This window comes from Apis cerana, linkage group LG7 (genome assembly GCF_029169275.1).
Source record: "Apis cerana isolate GH-2021 linkage group LG7, AcerK_1.0, whole genome shotgun sequence".
Classification (NCBI taxonomy): Eukaryota; Metazoa; Arthropoda; class Insecta; order Hymenoptera; family Apidae; genus Apis; species Apis cerana.
Genome location: NC_083858.1, coordinates 9,497,091 through 9,512,515, shown reverse-complemented (window position 1 = coordinate 9,512,515; position 15,425 = coordinate 9,497,091). Strand labels below are relative to the sequence as shown.

At 37.4% G+C, this 15,425-nt stretch overlaps 1 protein-coding gene and 1 long non-coding RNA gene across 2 annotated transcripts in view; both read right to left on the bottom strand.

Annotated features, from left to right (window-relative positions):
• The window catches only part of LOC107999301 (uncharacterized), a 65,589-nt gene extending 60,037 nt beyond the window's left edge, over positions 1–5,552 (bottom strand). The window contains exons 1-2 of the long non-coding RNA XR_009830550.1: positions 2,283–5,552; positions 1,841–1,906 (exon numbers count right to left, since the gene is read on the bottom strand). This is a non-coding gene — a long non-coding RNA (uncharacterized LOC107999301). The remainder of the gene's footprint in view (positions 1–1,840; positions 1,907–2,282) is intronic.
• LOC107999229 (UPF0489 protein C5orf22 homolog) overlaps positions 1–15,425 on the bottom strand; it is a 761,052-nt gene that overhangs the window by 587,939 nt on the left and 157,688 nt on the right. The window lies entirely within an intron of this gene.

Genomic DNA, 15,425 nt, shown 5'->3' with positions numbered 1-15,425 from the left:
CGTATATACGCGTGCGGTTATGGAGGGGGAGGAAGAGGGCAGAGGATTGGAGGGGAGAGAGAGAGAGAGAGGGACGGGTCGTTGCATAACGTTAACCCCGCGTGTCGTGACTTGTAAATGCGGTGTAAAGACTGACGTGAATATACGCACTAATGGAGGCGTTGCGGGAGTTCGTAATGGAGAGTATGCCGTATGCGGGGGGTTTAATGAATTAAAGAAGATAAAGGGGCATGCGAGTATTTCCGCGTCGCGTGTAAATCCATCGATTCGTTTCGAGGTGTCCTTCGGGATGAAGGCGAACCCTCCCCCCTTCGAATCGATCGCGGCTGTCGTGGGCGAAATTCATGGACGTCGCTTCGAACGGACGCGCCTCCGACTTTCGTCTTTCCGCCTCGATTTTAACGCGTTCCCTTCGTTCGATGATGAATAACGTTTCGTTTATAATGTATTCGAGGCGAAAGGTGTGTAAATCACATTTCGATTTCATTTCTCTTTTTTTAATTTTATCTTGTTTTGAGATTGTTTCGAGTTTCCAACACGATTCAGACGATTATTTTATACAACAATATTTTTTTGTTAAATGTGACATCTAATGATAAGCAGGGATGATCTGTAATGGAATGGGAAAATTCTAATAATGTTAATTAGATTATAGATCATCGCGAGTTCCGCTTCTTTCGTGGTAGTTTCTTTATTTGGTCTGCTGCTATTAATTTAATCAACCACGCCAAGGCTTATTTTATTTTTACGGAATTAATTCCCGATAAAATCGTTCGCACGCTATATATACACTTTGTTCGCCGTTTTAACATATTTAATAGACAGCTTGTTTAATATGTAAAGTAAGGCGAAAATATATGGAACGAGAACAAAATGAAAGGAAAAGCATGGTGAAGCGGTGACCTAAGCTGTATTCAATATGCAGATGGATGCGTCCACATATGTATACGCATATTCATAAATTAGATTGGTTCAAAAAATAAATCAATTTATACTTATGAAGCAAGTATCTCTATCTCTTTCCTTCCATTAAATAAGTTGCGTCGAGATAAAAGGATAAAATAAGAAAAATAAAAATTAATTTTATTAATCGAGGAAATGATTATACATATATTTATGGTTAATAGTGCAGAGAAATTTATTATATGGAATTTCAAATGAATATATTAGTGAATTAAGCACGAAATAATGTGAAATTTAAATTAATGATAGGAAACATTAGTACAATTATGAAATATAGATAGTTCAACAATTTCTAGAAACATGCGAAATTATTGAGAAAAAGGATAAATAAAATGAAAACGTTATATAAAGTACTTCATGCGGAAATTCTCCATGTCCATTGAAGGTATGGTTAACTTTGAACGTAAAATGATAACGTAATGTCTGAGCATATGGGTCAATAAGTGGTTTCCACGTAACTGTTCGTTAATTGTTGAATTAAACACGGTATAACTTGCGGTTGAAATATTTTTTGAAACGATCACTTGTTATTCCGAGTGATTCCATTAAATTCTACTTACGAAACTATCGTTCTAAGTGAATATTTCCTTTGTAAAATTACTAATTAGTTTTCTCTTCTATTTCACTTATTTAACTCCGTTTCATATAATCTTATATATGAAATGAAATCGAATAGACGCGTGTAGAGAATTAAAATTAATTAAGAGTATATTAACGAGTCGTACAAAAAAAAAAATATATAAATGGAATAAAAATTGTTAAGAAATGAAAATAGTATTATGTGTGAGGGAAAAGTGCATATTATGCGTAGAGATTAAAAGAATATTATAGAATTTAAAGAAAAAAAAAAAAAAAGGAAGTATAAAAAGATAATTACATTCTGCAGCTTGAATATATCCATCAGTTCCGAGAAACCAGTTGAGTTACATTCTCTTAGGCTTACCTGAAATCAGAATTAAAAAAAAGTAGTCATTAGATCGCTCATAATTAATTCGAAAACTGTAATCCCATAAATTTACATGCACAAATTAAAACATTCTCAAAATTACATTTTAAAAATCAAATTTTAAAAATTGACATTATATCCGTAATTGTCAAATTCTACATATTTCTCGCGATCCTCTCTCTCTCTCTCTACAAAATTCACACTTATTTTTATCCAAAACAATTCTATTACGTACGTGAATCGTACACAAAACATCGCTTTCACGATCCCAGAATTATACATTAAAAATCCTCATTACATTCACACATTTTTAAACGTCCGATTATGCGCGATTTCTCACGAATCTCTCCCTAAAAAGAGAAGCCACACTTACACTTTCAAAGTCTCGTCACACAGAAATCATCCAACCACGATGCACGTAGGCTAAGCCACCCCGTATATCACACTACGTTGCTTACATGGCCCCGTTATGTACACACGTATCGTAACGCGGTCTCGTCAGGTAATAGAGGCGGGTGGATGGCGAGCTAGACGAGGCTAAAGCACGTGCATTCGTGTAGAACGGTCTCGTGCTTACGTACAGGGCGCAAGAGAGACACGCGCAAGCGTAATTACGTGAACCGAAGGGAGGAAGGCAAGTCACGGTCGCACCTGCCTCTCACCACTGACATCCACAGTGGAGGATGAAACCGGTCGAACGAATCGGTTATTGTCCTGTCCTCGACCAGGACACGCATAACCCCATTGACTTCGTTAACACTCGATACCTATCGAAAGATGTTTCCTGCACGGTTTCCTCGATCACTGTCAACGATCGACCGTCCATGTATCTGGCTGTCATCGTTAAGTTGGACGAGGCAAAGGTTAACAGCGTTTAAAGTTCGATCGGTAACGGTGACGTTATCGACGGGGGACGACTTGCAATTTATCGACCATGCTCGTTTACGATCGAGACGAAAGTGTGGTAACGTTTGAATTTTTGGTTAGGTTAGGTTATGATGCGAGTAGACGAAAGGAACGAAATTTTAAAGCGATTTGATAAATCGATCATTCATGATTCGTGGAGATATTAATATGAAATAATGGATTCAAGGATTACTTGGAGATGATTGCTTGATCTTATGTCACCTAACCTCACTTAATCTGATTAACTCAATTTTATTGTTAGATTATAACGTGTACGAATGAATATTTCCATTATTTAAAAGAAATACGAATATTGTAAACATTTGCAACAATCTTTGAATCATATATACAAGAAAAAAAGCATTATTCATTATTCACATAAACTTATATCGTTCCATCTAAAATAATAATTGAAAATTGAAATTTCGTTATCCCTCCCTGCCATCCAATAACTACGCGATCAAAATCGAAGAGAAAAAAAAATTAAACTAAAGCTAACGTTAAATTTATAATTTCAAATTCAAACGATTATCCAGATCGTAACCATTCGCTCGAAAATCGGGACCAAGGATGTATCAACCGGATAACGTAAATTTACAACGCGCTATCTGGATAGAGAATTAATCGAACGGAGAAATCGTCGTTAATAAAGGCGGCCGTGTTTAAAAGGAAGACGTTCGACGACGTTAATGAATATCGTCCCGAGCCGTTTCTTTGTCGCCACTCGGGGACTCGGATGGGCGGAAAACAAATTGGACCGGCAGTCGTAAAGTGCCGTTTCCACGATGCAGAAATAGAAGAAGCGCGATACGGGCAACGGCGCGAATCTTGGTCCGCAGATTTATGCCGACGCTGTAAATACAGAGGCAGAGGGAAATCGGGCTGGGAAGGATCGAACACGAGGCGTGTATCTAACCGAGCTCCTCTTATTAGAAATGCGACAGGATAAGAGAAATGATGCCCGTGCACCGTGTTATTTGAGGCACGGCGGTCCCCGATTTAATTCACCGTTTAATCGATAAAATCACTTTTAATGATACCATTAGAAAATCGTGTAATATCTTCTATTTTAGCCTCTCGTTTTTTAGCCTTCTCTTTGTCCTTGTTGTCTCGGTGTGTGTGTGTGTGTGTGTGTGTAATTTTCATCGAGCGCGATCAAGGTACAGTTTGTGACAAAATGATGGCGGTGTGAATTTTTGAAGCAACTTTGAAAGGTGTATCTCGATGTATCTCGGTGAAGAAAGATCGTACGAAGGATTCATAAGGTGATCGATGCAATTTTCACTTTCTTTGAAAATGATTTCGATTACGAGTAATTTTTCAATTTTTCTTCCATATTGTTGAGGAAAGATTCTATCTATAGGATATACACGGTCTGGAAAAAACGCTGAGAATCGTGAAACGTGCATCGTTTTGTCGCGGAATGTAAGCTTCCTCGAGACAAGTGGAGTCTGGGTTGGAAATTTAAATATAGACGAAGAAAGAGATTTTTCCGTATACGTTCACGTGTTACAAGTTGGTATGATAATATACCGGTTCAGATTCGTTATCGAAGGAACTTTTCTACGTTATAAATAGCGATAATCATCAGAAGTGCGCAGAAGAATACTTTTTTTGATGGATCGTCGTGCTATATTAAACTTGGAATGTTCATCTCAACTGTCGCGATTTTTTATTATTACGAAAAAAAAAAATGAAATAAACGAAAAATAATCGAATAATTCTTTTCTTTTGAATTCATCTATCATCATCGATATTATTATTTAAAATATTTGCAAGATAACTTTCGATAAAAATTTTTGTTCACGATTGCCAGAATCGTTAATTCTGATTTACATTCTACCGAGTTGATTGTTTCCACGTAAATTTAATCACGTATACGTAGAATAGAGGTACGTAGAAGAAAATGAAATCTTAATAAATAATGCTCGAGAGGACGTAAGATGAAGGATAATATTTTAAGAATAACGCTCTTCATACCCTCTAATTACGCGTAACAATTTTCAAGCTTCAACAATTTATCGTTATATGTCCCCGCGGTTGGAATATCAAGTGTAAAAGGGAGAGGGGTGTGGTTTAAAGGTGATCGTGTTGGAGAAGTTGTAACTTGTTTGATCATTTGAAACGAAACAAGTTTCCTTGTAAGATCGTACGTTACGCGCTTTAATGCGGCCATCGAAATAACATATAAGTGTCGCGGAATAATCGAGAAGAGGAAACGATTTTCGTTCCATTTTACATCTTTTTCCTTTTTGTTTTCGATTGCGATCTCGAGCCTCCATATCAAATACCATTTTTCTGATTAAGCAATTTGCAATTCGTGACAAATTTGTTTCCATTCGATTCTCTGATCTGAGATTAAAAATTATACATGCTAATGGTTCGCTCGAAAAGAATTATGCCGACATTCTTATTTTCCAAGGATGCCTCGTATTAATTAATTTTTGTCAATTACCAGTCTATTACATTGATCTTAATAAATACGACGAATATAATTAATCTTAAAATTACATTTTTATCTTTCCTTTGATCGATCATTTCTTTCTCGCCCGATTAAATTATTATCTTCTTATCTACCAATAATTATCATCGATGAATTTTCCATCGAGCTTGCAAAATTAGCAATTTATACCTGCATAATTTCGATTATCTTTGACACGTACAAATAATTTTTCTCGAAATACATATATATATATATGTAAGAAGATAACAATCTACGTCTCTATTCCACAAAATTCATTATTCCAATGAATCTAATGAATACATATTATCTCAAAGCATTTCACACACACGACTTGCATCATCGTCACGATTCCGAGCCAACCTCCCCACCAAAAGGGGTAAGAAAAGCGTTGCGCGCCAACTTCCTCGATTTCCACACCGAGATAAGAAGGGACTCGTTAGCGTCCGGGATACTCGAGGATAGCAGCCCTGTGAACCGAGGAGAAAAGAAAAGGAGGCCTCTCTGACGAGGTAATTATCGAGTCGGTCTCCGGGGGCAGGTTGCGATCGTTTGCATCGAGCACGCGCTCGAATCCGCGCGTATCCTCGCGCCGTACACTTCCCCAACGCCTCAACAAATTACAGTTTTCGAGGTGGAACGATCGTGCCCCGGCTTTGCATAAAAAATTATACGCCGTTTCGGAAGTAGGCCGCTTCCGGTCTCCTTGACGAACTATCCTGTGTAAAGGATCATCCGCCTTTACGGGTGCACGCGCTCGTGTCCACCCGTATTTTTCGTGTGTATGTGTGTGTGTGTGTGTCTCTCTCTCTCTCGAAATTTCAAAGAATGGGAGATAAGATCGATTTTCTTTGTTGTTTTTTTTTTTTTTTCATTGTTTGATAATTAATGTGATAGATCGCAGGAAGCGGACGGAAGGGAAAATTGTTCGAGTAATTAAATTATATTTTTTGAAGAATGAAATTGGAAGTGAAATTCGAATCTTTTTTAACATTTGAATTTTATTACAGCAACATATTTCAAGAATTTACAACTATCTTTTTAATGAATTATGCGTCGCGTTTGATCTCGAAGAACTGACTTTTCGCCAGATAATTATTCGTTTCGAAAAATTTAAATAACACGAGTAACGAATTATTTCGTTAAATTTTCATGATTTGGTGAAATTGATGACTAATTATCAAAATAGTCAAATTGATCATATATTATCACACACTAGAGACTAGAAATCCGAAAAGAAAAAAATATTTGATATATTTGAATTGAAAAAAGAGAAAAGAAATGATAAAATAGTAACATAAAAATATACTAGTCTATAAAGTAGCAACGACAATTAATAAATCAATCTGAATTAGAAAAAGAAAAAACATATCGAATGGTTAATACTCGAAAGATAGATCGTTTCGAACTTAAATGATCGACACGTTAACCAACAGGCTGTTATTACGTCACTTTTTCCAGCGATTAGGACGGTAAAAAAGGGAGGGGAAAAAATGGAGAGATAAATACGCGCTCAGTGAAATCGATCGGGGGAGGGGGGGGGCGAGAAAAAGGACGTTTAAACGACGGAAGTCGAGTTGAACGTTGCTCGAGGAATTAATATGATCGAGCGTGCAAGAGAAGTTTCGTTGTGAAATCGTGGCGGGCATGAAAAGTGAAATTACAAGGTGTTTAAATGCACTTCGTTATGGACGTTCGTAAACCCCGGTATTCGTTTAATTAGGAGATCTTGGTGAGAAAAATAGTGTCTCTTTTTTTCCTTTCCCTTTTTTGCCGCGTAGAATTATAGCGAAATATGAATTTAAAATAAAAGTAACGTGAGTGCCTTTTTATAATTATACCTGATTGAATAACACGGACATTAAATGTAGAAAAGTGTTTATATAAACGAATCGGATAAATAAATTTAAATTGCTTTTTCGAAGACGAATTCTCGTACTTCGTTCAATTAAAGAGGCAACACGATTTCCAGATTTTTATAAGAAAATAATTCCCCGAGAAAAAAAGTAGAAAGGAATTAAACTTTGTTCTTCAAGTTTCGTTAAAAAGCGAGCATTTTACACCGTGGTTAACAATTGTATAAGATATCGATCACTTCATCATTCAAAAATCTAAAAATAATCAACGAGAAAAGATAGATCTATTTTTCCTGAGCTATTTTCTGCTAATCATTACTCACTCTAATGTTCACCTCGAAGACAAGTGAGCGTGTGAGTGTCAAATACAAGTACAAGTATCAGTTCATCTCTATTGAGAATGGAAATACGGGGCTGTCCCCATTGGAACTGGCATGGTTTCTGGATTTCTAAATCTACGAGCGTCGTCGATGTGACAAACGTTTCAGTTTCACAGTCTTCCCGTCATTAAATCCGGGCGACAGCTAGTCTACCAGTAGACAGTAATAAATATATACGAATGGGGACGACTATCGTGCGCGGACCAATCGTGGATGCTTTGATCTATTCTCGAAACGTGCCACTTTATCCACCTGCGAACATTTTACGAAATCACTCCCTGTTTTCCGCGCGTTCAATTTCAGACGATCGTGAATCATTATTTTCTATCATTATCCCGATAAAGAAGAAAATCGAAAATCGACCATGTCCCCTTCTATCGAGATAATTGTTTAACATTAATTGTAAAATGATTGTAGAATGATTCAGGTATTGTTTCGAGGAAAATATTCTTTTTATTCAAGATTTGATAAAATGATGAATGTATGTAAATATGCATTAAAAGAAACGAAATAAAATAATCTTGGCTGTAAATTAATAATAATTTTTTTATAAATAATAATGTAAAAATTATTACGATATTCTATCAAAATACGTAATTGACCTGTCTGCATCCATTTATAAAGAAAGTAATCGTACTCTTGTATTGTATTCTTCCTGGAAATTATTTGATTTTTATCAGGAACTTTTTCTGAATCAATTATTTTTAAAAATAATAATAAGTAGGCTATTTTAAATAATAAAATTAACGAGATATCCGATATACATAATATTTATATTTACCTAGAATATTCAATAATTCATTTAATATATTACATACAATATATTACGTTACTATACATTATACAAAATTTATTTTATAATAAATTAATCTACGTAATTTATTAATATACGCAATTTAATAATAAATTGATAATCTTTTTATTAAAAAATATCCGGTACGTTGCATCGTTAAAATAATAAGAAATATATATAATAATAAAACGTTGCGAAAGTGAAAATTGAAATATTAACAATAATTATGTAAACGAATAATAATTACGAAACAACCATTAATCATAACTGGTTGCAACGCGATGTAAAAAACACGATGTAAACAAACGGAATTGGATCGATTTCCACGTAAAAAAAAAAAAAAAGAAAAAAAGGGAAAAAAAAAAAGAAAATTGAGGCGCAATCGGTTGATACCGCGGTGCGTACACATTTTTACGCGCGAGCAAAACAACTGTTCCGACGAAAAATTCAATTAATCACCATCTCGTCGATATTTCATCTCCACGAGATGGACAGGCGCAATTTGTACATATCAGGAGCGATAAATTACCAACGTGGATCGACTCGATCCGCGTAGACTTTGTTCTTCGCGGATTCATAGGTGAACGAACGAGCGAAAGGAGTTTCCATATTGAGAATTCGTGATCTTACAGTGATAAAATTGCCCGCGTATCGGATTACTGTTATTGCCAACTTTAAGAAGAATATTTCCCCTCGTTAAACCTGTAAAGTTTCACAGATCGATCGATGAGAAGAGTCGTCGAAAAATAGAAAATGGAAAAAGAAAAGAAAGGAAAGAAAGAATCGATAAAATTTTCAATTAATTATAAGCATAATATAATGATTTAATTTTTTCATTCATCTTTCTCTCTTCCTGGAGTGCAATCGAATTCAAATTTTAAATTTGAATTTTTATATAAATAGAAGCAACAAAACCTCGTATTTATTCTGCTTTCAAACAAAATAAAAAAAAACAATCCTAATTATTAATCGAGAAAGAAATAATTGTCAACTTAACTCCATACCAAGAAGAAAATTGACTCGTCACGATACACACAGGATCTATCTACAAATACATATCATAAATATTAAGTCCAAGATCAAACATAATTTAATACTTTTAATCGAAACTCGGGGCGGGAAAGAATTTTTGAGCATCAAAGAGTGAAGGAAAAAGTTTGGCAAATTAACAGCCTCGTTCCAGAACTTTTGTGAAGAGGAACGAAGAGAGGAGCAGCCACTTATTCCGACAACACCGGTCACCAGCTGGACGAAAATAAATGAAACTACCGGGTACAGGAAGAAAAGTATTTCGGTACGATCTATTTTAAATTTCGCGGGGGATACAATAAATTCAGGAATTACCGCTCGCTTAATCCTTCCTCTCCCCCTCCTCCTCCCAACAATCCTCCTTCCTACCACCACCACCCTCAACCGCCACGCTTCTCCTCCCCACCCCTCCACGAAGATGCGATCAAGAGACGAGAGAATTCATATTTTATCCCCCGTGTCGCGTGCTGTTTCGCGCGAAACAGTACACACGAGAACCTTTTGGTAAATAAATTGAGCGTGGCGGGCCACCGCCGATTATTTACGAGGCCGGGGGCGCCCCGGAGTCGACTTAATTAATTTTATGTAAAAATATGTCCGGACGCGAGTCGTCGACCGGGGGCATGGTGCACGGGCGGGCCAGAGCGAGGAACGCGAGGTTTGATAAAGTGTTACCCGGTGATCACGCACCTGCCCGCCGCTCACCCAATACATCGCGCCAGAGCGTAACTTTTTTAAGCGTTGCCTCAACTTTTTCCACCGCGCGCAAGCGTGAATTAATGGCGCACCGTTTTGGATATTTGGATACGAGCGTTCGGCCCAATCTACGCTCGAGACGTGAAATTCCGCTCGACTGATCTTTTTCTCTCTCTCTCTCTTTCTTCGCTTCGAATATCGAGGAAACTGGAAGGGATGGATCCATTTGAGAATTATATTAATTATGGAGAAAATATGGATACATTATCTTGGTATTCCATCAGGTAAATAAGTAATAAGAATTAGTAGGAATTCGTGATTGGAGTCGAATATTCGGATGCTGAGGAAATCAAGCAACGAGAAATCTCGATCACTGCAAGCCATCTTCGAGGAGTCCGTTCAGATTACGCGTGTGTTGGGATTCTTGAAGAAGGAAGAGAGGAGAGAGGCAAAGTAGTCGTGGCCGGGGTGGATTTGGAGATCGAGATTCCGCCTTGATGGATGCGGCGGGGGTGGGTCTGGGTGTGGCGAAGAGGGTGCGCTGAGATCGCTGTCGCCCCGAAGAATGAATCTCTTCGCCTTTCCACGTATCCACACGTAAGTTTCTACACGCGAGATCCCTTTTCTTTCTAGACCAACCCCCAATCGTTCCTCCAGTGACATGCGTGCCACGCATGCTGCGCGCCATTCTCTTAGTAGATTTTCCTTCGTAGAATTTCACTTTTCGATTAAAATCGTGAACTTTGAAAATTAGTTGAAAATTAAATTGGCAATGAACGGATTTCACGAATCGTTTCCTGTATGATAAAATTCATTAACATTGAATTTATAGAAATAATTCAAGAAACTGTGCTCAAATTTCGTTATATTATAATAGAAAATTAAAAAAAACTACAGAATTATTTTTCTTATTTTTAATATAAATAATAATAATATAAATTATCGATTATATTTTGCAGATCTAGAATAATTTAAATTCTTCGCGATTCAAATTGCATTAATCAACTTAAACGGAACAAGCAACGCGACGATATTTCGTATAAAATCATGCCGCATTGAACCGTAGCCGCAGAACCGTGACAGGATCCTCTCTCGCGGAAACTTTCGGAATAAGAAGACGCTCACAGGTTCACCCTGGGGCAAGTAAATCGAGACGTACGCTAAACTGGAACTGTACAAAGTACCGTTTCATAAATCTTGGCCGGAAAAGCGGGCGGCGTTTCAGAAGGGGGCGGATGGAAAAGAAAACTGTTGATAGATGAGGAAGACGACGGGGAGGTCGCAACGCCGGGAGCACGAGCCGTTGGAAGCATTATTTCGGAGACGGTGTATGATATTATAAACCGAGAGGGGATAAGTCTGAGGAAGCTCTTTCTTCTTTGTGTACGTTGTGCATCTCGTGGAAGGAACTGTGTGTTTGTCGAAGATTATTGCGAAAGGTATACCAGATGGACTGGCGGAATTGAAAATAAATATAATTATGATTAGAATAATTGTTGAATCGTTGATGAATAGATTTGCAGAATTTTATGCAATTAAAATATATAGGAAATATGGAGGAAATATTATGCAAAATTTTCCTCGTGTAGTTTATATCATAACAACAAATTTGAAATTCAAATTTTCGTGTAAAAAAAGGGAAACTAAAAATTTGTATCAAAATCTACTCAGGAAGTGGAGAATAACGTGCCATTGAACTCACTTTTTGAATTATTTCGATATCTCAATCGGTTGCCGAGATGTAAACACTCCAAGTTTTCGTAGCGGTTAACACAGAAATTATGAATGGATCCACGATCTGACCTATATATTTTTCCTGGAAATGCGTACTACGTTTTTCTAGGAATCGCGTCTGCCGCTTGTCTGGAATTTGGGATAGGTCATCGAGTGAAAGTGCAAGGGAGAGGTCCGAATAAGCGATAAGGAAGGAAATAGTAAACGATTAAAAATTACCCTTTTCTTTACACGACGATATCTCGGGAACCGGAAGTCGTATCGGGATAAATGAAGAAGCGTTTTAAAGGGTAAGATTCCGCGCTTCTAACCATCTTTTATTCGTTGACCGGAAGTCAGTATCTTCAGAGTTATAGCGATTCAAAGTTTTCTTAATTTTAATAGAATTGAATCGCGTTTAAGATAAATGATTAAAAATCACCCTTTTATTTGTACGATGATATCTCGGGAACCGAAACTCGTATCGGGATAAATGAAGAAGCGTTTTAAAGGGTAAGGTTCTGCGCTTCTAACGATCTTTCATTCGTTGACCGGAAGTAATTATTTTCGAAGTTACAGCGATTCAAAGTTTTTCTAATTTCAATCGAATTTTAAGACGGATTGCAGTAATGTGTTTGAAATGACAAATTAAATTTAAACAAAAAACATTAAAAATAACGAAGAAACCGTTATTACACACACACTCGACAATCGAATTACAACATCTCTAAAGTTAAAGACGTCTATATTTTCATTTGAACAAAGAGAAATGTTTTGCTTTGAAGTACGAACGTTCGTGCTTCCTGAACCGAGCGTTACGTTGGACAGATAATGGAACACAAATGGAAGACAGAAAGAATAAAGGATAGGAAAGATATGAACGAGCAATATATCAACGGTAGTTGGCAGGAAGACGGAGTCTCCTCCGAGAAACTCGCGTCTTCCTCGTTTCTTTTTATTCTACAGTCAAGAAAAATCCCGAATAATCCGGTTGCAAGGATTATCCTGCCTCTCGCCGATCTTCCCTTGTTTCATAATAACTCGACGAATATCGTGCCCTTATACCTCAACCACTTTAATTCGACTTCTCTAGTCAATTTTGAAAAAGTAAGCGTCGAAAGGAAATTGTGAACACAATTTCGTTCAAAGATATTCGTTTCAACGACATCTTTCGACTCTATAAAATTACAGACACACTGTTGAAACTAGTGAAACGAACTCGAAACATTTCCCACGATTTCACGATATTTTCTACCCGCGACTCGACCTCCGCAACCCTTGTAACTCGCAACAAAGCGGCGAAACTCCTTCTCGAACGCGTCGAAACGGGCCACGATCGAAACGCAACAACATTCACTTGTAAGAATGCGCAAAAGCGCAATGGGTGTCAAGATCCGTCAGAGTTACATAAATACATATGCAGTCCGGGGAAACATGGGGCGGAACGAATGTATTTACGCGTGGAAAGCGGTCGGCCGGTCGCGTTTTATGGTGTAATAAATTTATTTAAAAGACATTAATGAATGGCGGCCCCGCTTAATGGCCCCGCGCGAGGGATCCGCGCGATTATGTAACCGTAATCGTGGCGGTGATCGCGATGGAACAGGTATGAAAATTGCGCGCGCCATTCGCCGCCGAGATCGGGCGGCGTTAAAAGTGGCGCGAGAGAGGGTATCTAATCGTCGGTTCGAGCAAACAACAAAGTTTAGATTCGCAATCGCGACGCTCGGCGCAATCATATACACGAAACGCAATAAAACGCCGCTGTAAACTGATGGTGGACGTGGAATCACGGTTGCGAAACACGGAGGAATCCGGATTGTAAAATTTAAACGGTGAAACGGTGACAACAGAAGAGGCAAGACTATTCTGTTTGCGAAATATTCAGTGGAAATATTGCTTCGATTAAGATTTTTCTATATTTTATATTTCGCAAGTGCGTTTTAAATTTGTGTTCTGTGAGGTTCGAGTAAAGTTAGGAAAGGAAAGGAAAAAAGTATATATATATGATATTTGTTACCAAAAAATTAATAGTAGGATAAGCAATATTGTATTATATATTCATCGAGATATTGCTTTTCTGTATATTGTTCTTTTAAAACAGTAATTTTATAGATAGTTATGTAGTAAAATATATTTGAGAAATAGTAAGAAGTTGCAACATTTTATTGTCGATTGGTGTCGCATGGCGAAGTAGCTAGACCATTAATTATCATGTTTCATTACGTTATTAAAAAGTCTTATGTTTCCAGTCTTAAATGAAAATGATAGAGGTAGAATTCAATAGAGTAATAAAATACAAAAGTTGAGGAGAAACAAATAGTCTTAATCGTTAAGATCACTTGATACTAAAATATAAAATCTTGTAACATTCCAATAACTGACACGACCCAAAAATATAAAAATCTTTAAACACAATACTTGCAGATTAGAAACTACCTAATAATTTTAAAGATCATTTTCTCTACGACAAGATTTCTATTTTTATATAATAAATTCTCGAGAAACATGTCTCAAATTACATCCCTTTCCTCACACAAAAATAAATTCCAATAAAATTTCAATTGTAATGAAACTCGATTACACGATCAAATTTATATAAAAAATAATTCATCATCCATTCCTCTACCATCAAAACCCAATAATCCTCCTCCAAATTATATACAATTTTTTAAATTTATCTCTACGCATCTCCTCCAAAATCTCCCATCCCAAACCATTCCAAAATACCGAATCCCGGCAATTAAACAGGCGCGACAAACTTTCCCAATCGAACTTTCCCTACGTTGATCAATTGTTTCCTAGTCGAATTTCTTGCGTCACTCGTTTAAGACGCTCGCATTTAGAGCCACCCTTCCGTGTGTTCCTTCTGCCCCATTCTCATACCGACACTCCCTTTATCGATCTCTCCACCCTCTCTCTCTCTCGAGCTCTCTTTCCTCCTTTTCTTTCCGCCCCTCTCTTTTTCGCCCTCTTTCGCTTCCTGTCGCCTCTATCCATCTCGCTCCCCCTCCCCGCCAACCAAGCCTCCATCCCGCTTCACCACCCGGTTACCCCGGGGAAAAGCTAGAGAACCGGTTCCATCCTCCTCCTTCGCAGACGCCACCACCATCGAAGCAGCCACTATAAACCCGACCAACCAGGAAGCACGTATCTGCCCTTTCGAATTATCCGGCTGGCTTGCCGCCCTTTGTTGCACGAGGAATTTCGTTTAATTAAAATGAGACTAGTAAGGGCCCACCGGCTTCCTCGTGAGAGGAAGCCTCGCTTCTTCGATTGTGTCAGGTGAGAAGGGAAGAGAGAGAGAGAGAGAGAGAAGAATATAGGTTTTTTTTCTGTTTTTCAAAGCTAAATCTATTCTCGATTTGCTTTGGTTTGCTTTCGAAGGATCGCTTAGAACGTTGATTCCCGATGGATAAGATCGATATTTGGTTTGGTCGATCGTGGGCCTGGTTGGAAAATCCATAGGATTTAATGAAGATAGATAAAATGACAGGGAGATTGTCGGGGGATTGAATCGAGATTTAACTTCTACGATCTTTTTTATGCATATTTACGAAATAATAGGGATTACGGAAATCTTTATGCTATACAATTTAAAAATGCGTAATAAGAAGGATGAAGAAGGATTTATAACTTTTGCATAAAATAAAAATTCAACGAGAATATAAAAGTGCACACT